The following is a 10,864-nucleotide window of genomic DNA, read 5'->3' on the forward strand; positions in this document are numbered from 1 at the left end:
TTGACGGTACAGCTAAAGTTTGGTTTTCCAACCACGAGGAAGATATCACGAGTTGGGACATCTGTAAGCAGAAACTCATCGATCTCTTCGGCAAGCCCATCGGGCGTCGTCGTGCTGCGCAAAAAGAACTAGCGTCCCGACTCCAGTCCGGCACCGAGTCGTACGTCACATACATACAACATGTGCTCGCCCTCTGCCGGAAGGTTGATGACAAGATGCCGGAATCTGAAAAGGTCGCGCACATCCTCAAAGGAATCGCCGATGACGCGTTCCATCTCCTCGTATATCGAAACTCATCGACCATAGACGACGTTATTAATGATTGCCGACGCTTCGAAGACGCGAAAAGTCGCCGTATCACTCCACACTTTTCGCGTCTTCCCAACACGGCTGCAACATCAACCTGCGAGGACGCCCGTTTGGCACTAGCCCCTGCTGCTTCCGACAATATCGTGCGCATCGTGCGCCACGAAATCGAGGCAGCATCTCCCCTGTCTGACCAAGTCGAGGCCCCTGATGATTCTCGCGCCACGATTTCTTTAATCAAGAGGGTCGTACGCCAGGAACTGGCCAACGCCGTACTTCAGACGCTATGCCCCGTTAACCGACCTGACTACCGACTGCCCAGTACACCTAATATGTCCCGCGGACCGAACCACCGCCCACGTTACCGGAACCCGGCAGAATGGCGAACTTCCGATGACAGGCCGATCTGCTTCAACTGTGGACGAGTGGGCCATATTTCACGTCATTGCCGCACTTCCTGGGGTTGGCAGCCATGGTCGCATTATGCCAACACCTGACGTCCACCTTCTGGCTCTCGGATGCCGATCTACACGGCACAAGATGATGCTTCGCCATCCAGGCCCGCCCGACCAAGCCGCTCCCCGTCGCCCTCTGGACGCATGTCCCGCTCAACTGACCGACGTTGCTCCCCCTCACCCTCCTACCACCAGTCCTCGGAAAACTGACGGGCGCCGCTCCTAGAGGTGAGCCTGCTTCGACGATCCGACCCGAAATTCCTCTACACACGATACCCGGACACAACAACTTGATTAAAGTAAATGTTGACGGTACTTCTGTGGCAGTACTAATTGACACCGGCGCTCACATATCAGTCATAAACTCCAGCCTTTGTGCTCGACTCAAGAAAGTGCTCACTCCTGCTCCGATCACTCTTGTCCGAGTAGCTGATCGTGCAACACCAGCGGTCACCGGGATGTGTGCCGCCCGTGTCACTGTTGCTGGACGTCATACCACTGTTCTGTTTTACGTACTAGACCACTGCCCACATGACATCATATTGGGACTCGATTTTCTGTCGGAGCATTCCGCCCTAATTGACTGTTCTGCTGGTGTTGTTCAGCTTGTCCTACCACACGCCGTTGACCCTCCTGATCCTGCGCCGCCAAAGCTATGCTCCGCCGACTTTGTTCGCCTATCTTGTCGAGCTGTGACGTATATCGACGTCTCTTCTGATCCACCTGTGGCTGACGGCGATTATGTCATTTCACCTAATCCTACAGTACTCTGTTCGCTCAATGTTACGTTCCGCCACACCATCATCACAATAAAGAACAACGTGGCATGTCTCCCTATTGTGAACTTTAGACTTTGCTCTGAAGTGCTGCCACGAGGAATATCCCTTGCAACTCTTGCCCCGGCCGGCGACTACCACATATCGGCCTTAACAGAGGATACACTGTCATCTGCAAGTATTCAGTCGCGCAGTACACTAGACTGCATAACTGGAATGATTGCCTCTCATCTCCCGGCCGAGCATGTGTCTGCGCTTCGTGGCCTTCTTGCGTCGTATCAAGACGTCTTTGATCTCTGCGACCGACCCCTAGGTCAAACGACCATCGTAAAGCATCAAATCAACACCGGTGATGCAAATCCAGTACACCGGCGACCCTATCGATTTTCCTCCACCGAGCGCCACGTGATCCAGCAAGAAGTCGACAAGATGCTTGCCCGAGACATCATTGAACCTTCTTCAAGTCCTTGGGCTTCGCCCGTTGTGCTTGTGAGAAAGAAGGATAACAGCTGGCGCTTCTGTGTCGACTACAGAAATCTCAACAAGGTTACAAAAAAAAAGACGTGTATCCTCTGCCGCGGATAGACGACGCTCTTGACTGCCTTAGTGGAGCAAATTATTTCTCTTGCATCGACCTTCGTTACGGGTACTGGCAGATATCAGTTGATGATCTGGACCGTGAAAAGACGGCATTTATAACTCCCGACGGGCTCTATCAGTTCAAAGTAATGCCGTTCGGGTTATGCAATGCCCCAGCTACATTCGAACGAATGATGGACGCTCTTCTTAACGGTTTCAAGTGGTCAATCAACTTATGTTACCTTGATGACGTCATTGTTTTTTCGCCAACTTTCTAAACTCACCTCGAGCGTCTCTCAACAATTCTTTCGGTTTTCCGCAAAGCAGGGCTCCAACTAAACTCGTCCAAATGTCACTTTGGCCGCCGGCAGCTCACTGTCCTTGGACACCTTGTCGATTCTTCTGGTGTTCGTCCCGATCCTGAGAAAATCCGTGCCGTCAAGGATTTCCTTGTGCCGGCCTCTGCGAACAATGTTCGAAGCTTTGTGGGCCTTTGTTCTTACTTTCGTAGATTTGTGCGGAATTTTGCTGACGTCGCACGACCGCTCACGGAACTACTAAAAAAATGTGACTTTTGTGTGGGGACCTGAACAAACCAGAGCATTCGTTGAACTGACGAGTAGACTTACGACGCCACCGATTCTCGGCCACTTTGATATATGCGCTCCAACGGAACTGCGTACCGACGCCAGCGGCCACGGAATCGGAGCCGTTTTGGCACAACGACAGCATGGCTGCGAGCGCGTTATTGCATATGCTAGCCGTCTGTTATCGCCAGCGAAATTACTCCATCACAGAACGCGAATGCCTCGCACTCGTCTGGACAGTGGCTAAATTTTAGCCGTATTTGTATGGGCGCCTGTTCACGGTTGTCACTGATCACCACGCATTATGCTGGTTGTCGTCCTTAAAAGATCCTAGTGGACGTCTCGGCCGGTGGGCTCTACGGCTACAGGAATATTCCTACACGGTTGTCTACAAATCAGGTCGCCACCATGAGGATGATGATTGCTTGTCGCGTCATCCAGTAGACCCAGCAGACCTTTCTGAGAGCGATGAGTCTACTTGCGTTTTGGCACTTTCCGCGTTTAGCAACATCGGAGAGCAGCAACGCCGTGATCCTCACCTCAGAGATATAATCCTTCGGCTTAGTGGTCCCACAACTCCTCCGTCTCTCCGTATGTTCCTGCTCCAAGATGGCGTCTTATATCGCTACAGCATGCATCCTGACGGACCTGAGCTGCTGTTGGTCATACCACAACATATGGGTCAGACTGTCTTTGCACAGTTGCATGATATTCCGACAGTTTGTCACCTGGGAGTTTCAAGAACTTATGACCGTGTTCGACGTCGCTTCTTTTGGCCCGGTATTTACCGATCCGTCTGCCGTTACGTCGCTTCATGCAAATCCTGTCAACACCGCAAAAAACCAGCAACCCTTAAAGCGGGACGCCTTCAACCCATTCAGATCCCATCCGAACCATTTTATAGGATAGGTGTTGACTTACTAGGACCGTTTCCTTTATCGGCCAGCGGAAACAAATGGATAGCAGTCGCCACGGATTACACCACTCGGTATGTCATCACACGGGCCCTTCCTACCAGTTGTGTGACCGACATCGCTGACTTTCTTCTAGAAGACGTCATATTACACCACGGCGCTCCTCATTAACTGCTTACCGATCGGGGTCGCTACTTTTTATCACAAGTTATCCAAGACATATTGCACTCTTGCGCTACAAAGCACAAGTTCACAACAGCGTATCATCCTCAAACCAACGGGCTCACGGAGCGGCTAAATAGAACCATCACGGACATGCTCGCCATGTATGTTTCTTCCGACCATCGTGACTGGGACACCGCCCTTCCATTTGTAACATTTGCCTATAATACGTCTCGGCATGACACTGCAGGTTTCTCGCCATTTTTCCTCCTGTACGGACGAGAACCTACGTTGCCTTTCGACACGCTCCTTCCTGCCGTTGGCCACACATCAGAATATGCCCGTGATGTGCTTTCTAGAGCTATAGAGGCACGTGAGATTGCTCGCCAGCGTCTGAGCGATTCGCAGGAACGACAACGACAGGTCTACAACGCGTGCCATCGTGATGTCCACTTCAGTCAAGGTGACGCAGTCCTTCTCTGGACGCCGTCGCGGCGAGTTGGCCTGTGCGAAAAGCTGACTTCACCGTACTCGGGTCCGTACCGTGTGGTGCGGCAAGTCACCGACGTGACATATGAAATTGAACCTCTTAACGCCACCAGCGCGCGATCGTGTTCTGACGTTGTTCACGTCACTCGGCTGAAACGATTTTACTCAGACCAACCAGGCACCGAGACGGTGCCTTCGCCGCCGGGGGTGATGCTACGGGGCGCCAGAAATGAACATTTTAGAAAAGAGGACGATGTTTAGCGCGAGCTCGTGCAGACCGGGCTCCATATTGTATGCCTGCCTGTTTACCAAAAGTAAAGGCATTTTTCAGACGCCTGCTCCCCGTAACAATATATATATCACCTACCGATCCCCACTGGCGAACGAATTAAGAGGCCCACAGCTTCCTTCCCGTAATTCCGCCTGACATTTTGTGTGTGTTAATTTCAGGTGACCTGTTGTGGCAACGTCACCTCATGTGGGCGCGAGTTGGCTCACCTCCGCACCACGGACAGCCACCACTGCGCAGTGCATCCATAATGGCATGCAGTTGGCTAAGTGTGCGCCGTGACTCTAGTTGCTTTGCCGGACGTTATTCGGGCAGCAATGTAGTGTGGCAACGCGAAAGTACGAGTGACCTCGACAGCACTGCAGACTTTCAATATAAGAATCGGCTAATCGCCGGCTAGCCAGCGACCGAGTGAGCAGCAGTTTACTGGAGAACCGAGTATACAGAAATACCCACGTGAATGCGACATCTTCGACCGCCCCGTCACCACCTAAATATGTAGCTCATAAAAATACTGCACCGAAATATCGCAGTTAGCGTTTAATAAGCATGTCGTGCTCGTTTCGCTTTAACATTGCTCTGCCATGTACTACGAGGCAAGCGCCACATGCATGGTCTGGCTATGTTCGCGCGTGGTAGCCCTCTCATGCATCGTTGGGTTGAGCGCAGAAATAGCACCGATACAGATCACCGATGCTTACACTTACCCTCCAACCCCGCCCGTTTTATCATCCCTCTTACGACGAACAAGTGCTATAACACTCTCCGCCTCCCCTGTAGTGCGCGTCACGCGACCCCATCAGCCGCTGCTGATTCAATGGTGAGCTGTGGCGCGGCCCTATGGAACCGAGGCATATGGAGCCAACGGAGAGCCGCGTGCCCGGCGCCCCACTAAAGGCAGGGCTGCCCGAGGGAGCACTTAAAGGGGAAGCAGTAGAAGGGACATACATTATCGTGTGCCTATCTTTTACTGCCTGGAGCGTTGATACTTTCGCATGAACACGCCTAGAGTCAGATAGTTAAATAATGATAATAATAATAATAATAATAATATTAATGATGATAATAATAATAATAATAATAATAATAATCATAATAAATCGGTAGATCCCCCGTACCTTGGGAATCCACGTTATGCGAAGTATGGGGATGGAAGGAAACCCTGTCGTAAATGTTATATTAGTCGACACGTAATGAAATGACGCTAAATATATATATACAAATGTTGCACGCACAGCCCTGTGTTCAACAGTCGTAGATGTTTATAAAACCAGTTGTTTGCACTTGCGCAATGAGTTCCGAGACCTGGCATGGCTCTATGGTAGAGTACCTGTTTGCCACGCAGAATTCTGAGGTTCCATTTCTGCTGGGACCCTGACATTTATTCTTCGAGTTCGTCGGGTAAACGCTACCGATATCAGCTTTTTCTTAAAGCTGACGTGCTAAATTTACCCATGTGCATTTTTGCCGTTGTATAGTTAGATACTACGTGTCAATCACCTGTGACACATACCCTCATACCACTGGCAACATACCCGCCCGCGTGTATGCTGCCACTGCCTGGCGCAGAGTGTTTGACGACGTACGCGACGCGATTGGAACATTATTAATGTCCTGACCAGTGCGTCATTTTAATTCACGACCGGGCTAGACTGCACGTCTATAGCCCGGCCGCGCAGAATCACGCATAGGTGCAGCCTAGCTCGGCGGTGATTTGTTAAACAATCTTATCCTTCCACAGTAATTTTGGTGCACGTCAACTTAAGAGGGCGATCACGAGAGCACCTAGACGTAGGCAGATAGATAGATAGATAGATAGATAGATAGATAGATAGATAGATAGATAGATAGATAGATAGATAGATAGATAGATAGATAGATAGATAGATAGATAGATAGATAGATAGATAGATAGATAGATAGATACCATAAGTGCTTGCAGTAGGCAAAGAAATGCTTCGCATTAGAATAGCTGCATCAGTTTTTATCCAAATATTTACGTGTGTTACCCCAAAATGCAATGTCATTTTGCTCAAGGTCAAAAATATTCGAAGATTGTTCGGTACATAGATAGTTAGATGCATAAGCTTTTCATCAACATGGTACAAAGATTATGTTTGCGCATGATGAATGACGACTCTGTCGGAGACACGAAGTTAAATTACATGCAGTGCTTTTCGGCAACCCTGCTATATTCTTTCATTTCTGTCTAAGCTGCAAACCCTGTGCGTTCCCGCGCCAGACGCAAATGCGGTGAGGCACAGAGACTGCAGCATGCGCACAAAGGCACTGCGTCACAAACCTCAAGCCTTAACCACTCACCTTTATTATATACGGATAAAGCGCCACAATTAATAAGGACAATAAAACTTCCCATTGGCCAAATTTGTGGTGAATACAATAGGATAGTTATTCAGCGAAAATTTAGTGATTCCAGCATTGTCAAGAAAACAACACACCATCTCCCGCTAAAGGGAACCATGTGTAGATGCGAAGCAGCGGGTGCTAACGCTTATACACTGGCTGCGGCATTGACGCTAACACTCATCAAGGTGTTGCGTTGGACAGAAATCTGGGAATGTGCAAAGGATGCATAACTGCAGTTATAGAACTCCCTTTCCTACTGGAACATGTCGATGGCTTCCTATGGGCAATGAGAAACTACCTGTTTCTCATTTCTCAAACAGGTAGTTTCGAACGAAAGCGCTGGTTATGAACTACATTAGCCGATTTGAAATGGAAAGCAAGCAGTGAAGTGAAACAGCCGAACATTTGCTGTTTGTCGTTTCGTGACAAAGCAACTTCAAGCCACGCAAAGCCAACAAGAACCGAAAATTGAAAAAAAATTAAAAACTTCGTGTACTACTCATCTCTCCAATGCTCACTGGAGCGACACGCGTTGCAGCTCCAATGTACACCATAGTGTCAGAGTTCTGTTTATAGAAAACGATATGGGCTAGCAGGCACTGCCTGCGTCGGCGTTGCGAGGAGAAAGGGAGAGCGGGAACAGAGGAGAGGTCAGAGAGGGGAAGTAAACGCGTATGCGCAGTAAAGCGTGGACTGCACCGGATCAAGCTCGCTCATAAGATGCATCGCACCTATATAATTAGAAGAGCATTTCCAAGGGGCAATCAACACATCGTGATGAACCTTGTTTTATTGCGAAACCACCTTTATAGAAACTCTATAGGTATACATCTACCATCGTCTTTAGGTTCCATATCATGTCCAATGGCGACAACATCGCCCCAAGAGTCACATGTTCTAGGTGCGAGTGAAAGCGTGCGAGGGCAGATGACGATCGCGACTTAGGCGTAAAAAAACGCGCCGCCCGTCTTCCTTCGTTCTGAATAAAAGATTGGGTGGGCGAGGCGGGGGGGGGGGCGCTAAAAGCGATGATGATATGTGGGGTTTAACGTCCCAAAACCACCAGATGTTTATGAGAGACGCCGTAGTGAACGACTCCGGAAATTTCGACCACCTGGGGTTCTTTAACGTGCACCCAAATCTGAGCACACTGGCCTACAACGTTTCCGCCTCCATCCGCTAAAACCAAGCAAGATGTGTCCGTCAAATGTAATTGTTTTCGTGTGTCCAGTAATGTTCCGTCCAGAAAAGTTTCCCTTTTTCTGTCGCTTTGAACGAAAGGGGACCACGGGAATCTCTGCGGTACTGCAGCAAATTCTATGGTTAGTGAAATTTTCTTAAATGATCACTATAACACCGCACCACCGTGAGCTTCTGCAATTGGTTCTGGCGTATGCAGCACACAAAATTATAGCGCTTGAAAATTATTTGCAATAATTATATGGAGCGATTTTTAGTTCAGTCGGTGTCTTAGACCACAGATGCGTTACGTATTTAAGGTCATGTCTCTGTGTATCGCCCGAACGAAGGGGCTAGTTGTGATTCTAGGAGTCCTACATACGTGAGACACATTCATTATACTCGTATTGCCACTAATGTGCGTGTGTGCGTGCGCGATTGCGTGTGTGTGTGTGTGTGTGTGTGTGTGTGTGTGTGTGTGTGTGTGTGTGTGTGTGTGTGTGGGTGTGTGTGTGCGTGCATGCGTGCGTGCGTGCGTGCGCTCACCTTCCCTCTATTCTGGAGGGAATTATCCTGGAATTTAGTTCGAAATATGCAGGAAAAAAGTCCCGACATAGGGAATTTTCATGTCCCAGATGGAAATTCTTCGGTGTATGGTACGGAGTATCAGTGCGCTGGTCTTATTTTTTGCACATGCTTCTTGATTGTGCTGCCGTGCCCACGGTTGCTTTGTGATCCCTTGTGTAACTTGTCCTGCTATTTGAGGGACCTGTTATTACTAGCAGGTGATGTCGAGACAAACCCCGGGCCCGACTTAAAACAAATTTCTCAACAACTAACGCAAATTGATGGTGATATTAAACAAATTAAAGAAGAACGACTAACCGCTATTGAGTCCAAATTAGAAAAACTGGCTGCCTTAGATGAAAAAATACTGGACTGCACCAACAAAGTTTCCGCCTTAGAAAAAGTAGTATCAGGCCTAGAATTAAAGCTGGATGAATTAGAAAACCGGTCAAGAAGAAGTAACTTGATAGTGTATGGCATCCCTGAGGATGAAAAAGAAGACAAGGAATCACTAGAGCAAGTAATAAACAATACAGTTGCGAAAGGTGTTCTGAAAATTGAACCTGTTTCAATCGAAAGGATACATCGGCTCGGTAAACCAAGCGCGAACAAAACTAGACCAATAATTTTCAAACTCCTTGATGATCGAGACAAAACAAAGATTTTGAAAAACTGTCATAAACTAAAGGATACCGACATATCAATTAGTGAAGACTTTTCCCAGCGTGTGCGTAATATAAGGAAAAAATTGTGGGACTCGGCGAAACCAAATAAGAAATCCGGGCAAAAGGTACATCTTGTCTACGACAAAATTAGTATAGACCGTATTCTTTATCGCTGGGATGACACCGTAAACGATAAAGTGATGATTGGCGAGGCAAAAAATCCCTCAACTGGAAAAAAAAACCTGCCAAGCAACGGGCCGGCGTCTCGCACTCGAAACCGCCCCAGTTGAGGTTTATAAATGTGAATTGCCGAAGTGTCTTAAACAAATTAGAATCTCTTGAATGCCTACTTCTCGACCTTGAGCCAGACTTTGTTGCTTTAACCGAAACCTGGTTAAATAATGACATTTTAGATAGTGAACTAACGCCCCCAAATTACAATATAATACGGAAGGACAGACCGACACGAGGCGGTGGAGTAGCGTTAATGATAAAACGTGAAATTCAATACACTGTGCTGCCAGAGGTTGAAGGTGTAGAAGCTGTCTTTTTGAAACTAAAATTTGGCCTTCACACAACAATTGTGGGCTGCTGCTATCGCAGTCCTACTTCTGGCGAAGATAGCATGCAATCGCTCTACAACTACATTGAACGAAACATACAAAGCGCAAGATTCATCTTGTTGGGTGATTTTAACCTTCCTGATATCGACTGGCAATCCATGAAATTTCATTCCGCATGCTCAGATGTCCTTATCGACACAATGCTGCGATTTAATCTTCACCAAGTAGTCAACCAACCAACACGTGTCCAGGGAGAAACTTCAAATATTCTTGACCTTATATTCTTGAGTAACCACTTCCCAGCCGATGAATCAAAGATTGAAGTTATGGATGGCATATCTGATCACAAGCTCACTTTGTGCACTGTCCCCTTTCGTGATAAAATAGAACCAACGAACATAAAAATTACTTACCCGGATTTTAAATATGCCGACGACACCAGCATACTAAATTATCTAATTATAATGTTTCCGTCCTTCGAAGAATTGTCGAATGATAGTTCCACGACCATTGAAATATTATGGTCTCAGTTAAAAGAAATTATGCACCACTGTATTAATACCTTTGTACCTCTTAGAGTGAAAAAAATTAAGAAACACAACCCGTGGATAACACGTGAGGTAATACATGCGAAACGCAAAGTAAAGCGAATACGAAAGAGAATGAAACGAAAACCCGGAGCAGTAACAGTAGATAATTTGACTGCTGCTGTGAGTGACTTAAAAACAAAAATCAAAACAGCGAAGAGCAACTATTTCACTAAAACATTGCCAAACTTTCTAAAAAATTCACCCAGCAAGTTTTGGAGCTACCTAAAGCCTGCAAAAAACAACAAAAGCAACACATCCCCGGAAAAAGATAACCCGATCACTGCAGACAAAATGAACAACTATTTCAAGTCTGTATTCACTGTCGATGACGGAAACATTCCAGACATCGACACTAGTGCGGAAGGTACCCTGGAAC

Source organism: Rhipicephalus microplus, chromosome X (assembly GCF_043290135.1).
Source record: "Rhipicephalus microplus isolate Deutch F79 chromosome X, USDA_Rmic, whole genome shotgun sequence".
NCBI classification, from domain to species: Eukaryota; Metazoa; Arthropoda; class Arachnida; order Ixodida; family Ixodidae; genus Rhipicephalus; species Rhipicephalus microplus.